This window comes from Mus caroli, chromosome 1 (genome assembly GCF_900094665.2).
Source record: "Mus caroli chromosome 1, CAROLI_EIJ_v1.1, whole genome shotgun sequence".
Taxonomy (NCBI): domain Eukaryota; kingdom Metazoa; phylum Chordata; class Mammalia; order Rodentia; family Muridae; genus Mus; species Mus caroli.
The window spans coordinates 21,886,987-21,891,847 of record NC_034570.1 but is presented as its reverse complement, the minus strand read 5'-3'; positions in this window follow the sequence as shown (position 1 = coordinate 21,891,847).

Here is a 4,861-nt window from a genome sequence, read left to right as displayed (position 1 = left end):
TGGAAAGATAATGTGTGAATTTGGTTTTGTCGTGAAATACTTTGGTTTCTCCATGTATGGTAATTGAGAGTTTGGCTGGGTATAGTAGCCTGGCTGGCATTTGTGTTCTCTTAGTGTCTGTATAACAGCTGTCCAAGATCTTCTGGCTTTCATAGTCTTTGGTGAAAAGTCTGGTGTAATTCTGATGGCCTGTCTTTATATGTTACTTGAACTTTTTCTCTTATTGCTTTTAATATTCTATCTTTATTTAGTGCATTTGTTTTTCTGATTATTATTTGTCAGGAAGAATTTCTTTTCTGTTCCAGTCTATTTGGAGTTCTGTAGGCTTCTTGTATGTTCGTGGACATCTATTTCTTTAGGTTTGGGATGTTTTCTTCTATAATTTTGTTGAAGAGATTTACTGGCCCTTTAAGTTGAAAATCTTCATTCTCATCTACTGCTTTTATGCGTAGGTTTGGTCTTCTCATTGTGTCCTGGATTTCCTGGATGTTTTGAGTTAAGATCTTTTTGCATTTTGTATTTTCTTTGATTGTTGTGCCGATGTTCTCTATGGAATTTTCTGCACCTGATATTCTCTCTTCCATCTCTTGTATTCTGTTGCTGATGTTCATATCTAGGGTTCCAGATTTCTTTCCTAGGATTTCTATGTCCAGCATTGCCTCACTAATGATTTTCTTTATTTTGTCTACTTCCATTTTTAGGTCTTAGATGGTTTTATTCAATTCCATCACTTGTTTGGTCATGTTTTCCTGCAATTCTTTAAGAGATTTTTGTGCTTCCTGTTTAAGGTCTTCTACCTGTTTAGCAGTGTTGTTCCGTATTTCTTTAAGTGAGTTATTAAAGTCCTTCTTGATGTCCTCTATCATTATCATGAGATATGCTTTAAAATCCGGGTCTATCTTTTCGAGTGTGTTGGGGTACCCAGGACTGAGTAGGGTGGGAGTGCTGCATTCTGATGATGGTGAGTGGCCTTGGTTTCTGTCAGTAAGATTCTTTTTTTTTTAATATTTTTTATTACGTATTTTCCTCAATTACATTTCCAATGCTATCCCAAAAGTCCCTCATACCCTCCCCCCAACTCCTACTTTTTGGCCCTGGCATTCCCCTGTACTGGGGCATATAAAGTTTGAGTGTCCAATGGGCCTCTCTTTCCAGTGATGGCCGACTAGGCCATCTTTCGATACATATGCAGCTAGAGTCAAGAGCTCTGGGGTACTGGTTTGTTTATAATGTTGTTGCATCTACAGGATTGCAGATCTCTTTAGCTCATTGGATACTTTCTTTAGCTCCTCCATTGGTGGCCCAGTGATCCATCCAATAGCTCACTGTGAGCATCCACTTATATGTTTGCTAGGCCCTGGCCTATTCTCACAAGAGAAAGCTATATCAGGGTCCTTTCAGCAAACGTTTGCTAGTGTATGCAATGGTGTCATCGTTTGGAGGCTAATTATGGGATGGATACCTGGGTATGGCAGTCTCTAGTTGTTCCATCCATTTGTCTCAGCTCCAAACTTTGTCTCTGTAACTCCTTCCATGGGTGATTATTTCCAATTCTAAAAAGGGGCAAAGTGTCCACACTTTGATCTTCGTTCTTCTTGAGTTTCATGTGTTTTGCAAATTGTATCTTATATCTTGGGTATTCTAAGTTTCTGGAATAATATCCACTTATCAGTGAGTACATATCATTTGAGTTCTTTTGTGATTGTGTTACCTCACTCAGGATGATGCCCTCCAGGTCTAACCATGTTTGCCTTTCACCATCTGGTAATCTCTGGAGTTATTTGTTATAGTTGTCTCTGGTTAGAGCTTGTTCCTCAGGTGATTATGTTAGCCTCTATCAGCAGACCTGGGAGACTATCTCTCTCCTGAGTTTCAGTGGTCAGAGTACTCTCTGCAGGCAAACTCTCCTATTGCAGATATCTGGAGTTCCAACCTGCCTCCTCATAGAAGTTGTGTTCCACTCACCAGAGGTCCTAAGATCCCATGGAGAGTCCTCAGGGAACCTTAGGGGTGTCCTCAGACTCCGCACCCAAGGTGTCCCAGTCCTGGTGCTGGTAACTACTGGAAGGGACTTGTGACCCTGGTTAGGCCGGGTTTTCTGCTTCCCTAATTAATGCTGTCTCAGGTCCCTTGTGATTATATTGGAGTAGCAGTTGTGTTACACTCATCAGAGATCCTAAGATCCCATGGAGAGTCTTGTGGGGATCTTGGGGATTATGCAGACTCCGTGCCCAAGATGTGTAGGTGCTGGCACCGACCAGAAGGGCACCTTTTTGTTTTATTGACAGTATCTTTTGCCTTACATAAGCTTTGCAATTTTATGAGGATCAATTTGTCAATTCTTGATCTTACAGCACCAGCCATTGCTGTTCTGTTTAGGGAATGCTTACCCTGTGCCCATATCTTTGAGGGTTTTCCCCAATTTCTTTTCTATAAATTTCAGTGTCTCTTGTTTATGTGGAGTTCCTAGATCCACTTAAACTTGAGCATAGTACAAAAAGATAAGAATGCATCAATTCTCATTCTTCTACATGATAACCACCAGTTGTGCCAGCACCATTTGTTGAAAATGCTGTCTTTTTTCCACTGGATTGTTTTAGAACCCTTCTAAAAGATCAAGTGACCATAGTTGTGGGGGTTCATTTCTGGGTCTTCAGTTCTATTCCATTGATCTACCTGTCTGTCACTGTACCAGTGCCATGCAGTTTTTATTATAATTTCTCTTTAGTACAGCTTGAGGTCAGGCATGGTGATTCCACCAGAGGTTTTTTACTATTGAGAAAAGTTTTTGCTATCCTAGGTTTTTTTTGTTATACCAGATGAATTTGCAAATTGCCCTTTCTAACTCAGTGAAGAATTGAGTTGGAATTTTGATGGGGATTCCATTGAATCTNTAGATTGCTTTTGTCAGGATAGCCATTTGACTATATTAATCCTGCCAATCCACGAACATTGGAGATCTTTCCATCTTCTGATATCTTAATTTTTTTTCTTCAAAGTCATGAAGTTCTTATCATATAGATATTTCAGTTCCTTAGTTAGAGTCACACTAAGTTATTTTATATTATTTGTGCTTATTGAAGGGTGTTGTTTTCCTAATTTCTTTCTCATCCTGTTTATCCTTTGTGTAGAGATAGGCCACTGATTTGTTTGATTTAATTTTATATCCAGCTACTGCACTGAAGTTGTTCCTCAGGTTTAGGAGTTCTCTGGTGGAATTTTTAGGGTCACGTATATATACTATCATATTATCTGCAAAAAGTGATATTTTCACTTCTTCCTGTCTAATTTCTATCCCCTTGATTTCCTTTTGTTGTCGAATTGCTCTGACTAGTACTTCATATACTATATTGAATAGGTAGGGAGAAAGGGGGCGGCCTTATCTAGTCCCTGATTTTAGTGGGATTGCTTCCAGTTTCTCTCCATGTAGTTTGATGTAGGCTACTGGTTTGCTGTATATTGCTTTTATTATGTTTACGTATGTCCCTTGAATTCCTGATCTTTCCATGACTTTTATCAAGAAAGGGTGTTGGATTTTGTCAACTGCTTCCTCAGCATCTAACAAGAGAATATGTGATTTTCGTCTTTGAGTTTGTTTATATTGTAGATTATGTTGATGGATTTCTGTATATTAAACGATCTCTGCATCCCTGGGATGAAACCTACTTGGTCATGATGGATGATCCTTTTGATATGTTCTTGGATTCTGTTTGCAATGATTTTAATGAGTATTTTTGCATTGATATTCATAAGGGAAAATGGTCTGAAGTTCTCTTTCTTTGCTGGATCTTTGTGTGGTTTCGGTAACAGAGTAATTTTGGCTTCATAGAATGAATTGGGTTGAGTAACTTCTGTTTCTATTTTGTGGAATAGTTTGAGGCGAGTTGGAATTAGGTCTTCTTTGAAAGTCTGATAGAACTCTGCACTAAACCAACCTGGTCCTGGGTTTTTTTGGTTGGGAGACTATTAATTAATGCTTCTATTTCTTTAGGGGAAATGGGACTATTTAGATCATTAATCTGATCCTGATTTAAATTTGGCACCTGGTATCTGTGTAGGAAATTCATCCAGGTTTTTCAGTTTTGATGAGTATAGCCTCTTGTAATAGGATCAGATGATGTTTTGGATTTCCTCAGGTTCTGTTGTTATGTCTCCTTTTTCATATCTGATTTTGTTAATTAGGATGCTGTCCCTGGGCCCTCTAGTGAGTCTGGCTAAGGGTTTATCTATTTTGTTGATTTTCTCAAGGAACCAGCTCCAGGTTTGTTTGATTCTTTGAATAGTTCTTTTTGTTTCCATTTGGTTGATGTCAGCTCTAAGTTTGATTATTTTCTGCCATCTACTCCTCTTGGGTGAATTTGCTTCCTTTCCTTCTAGAGCTTCTATATGTGCTTTCAGGCTGCTAGTGAATGCTCTCTCTAGTTTCTTTTTGGAGGCACTCAGGGCTATGAATTTTCTTCTAAGGACTGTTTTCATTGTGTCCCATAATTTTGGTTATGTTGGGGCTTCATTTTCATTAAACTCTAAAAAGTCTTTAATCTCTTTCTTTATTTCTTCTGTGACCAAGGTATCATTGAGTAGAGTGTTTTTCAGTTTCCATATGAATGTTGGCTTTCTATTATTTATGCTGTTATTGAAGATCAGCCTTAGTCCCTGGTGATCTGATAGGATACATGGGATAATTTCAATATTTTATATCTGTTGAAGGCTGTTTTGTGACCTATTACATGGTCAGTTTTGGAGGAGGTACCATGTGGTGCTGAGAAAAAGGTATATCCTTTTGTTTTAGGATAAAATGTTTGGTAGATATGTGTTAAATCTATTTGTTTCATAACTTCTGTTAGTTTCCATGTGTCTTTGT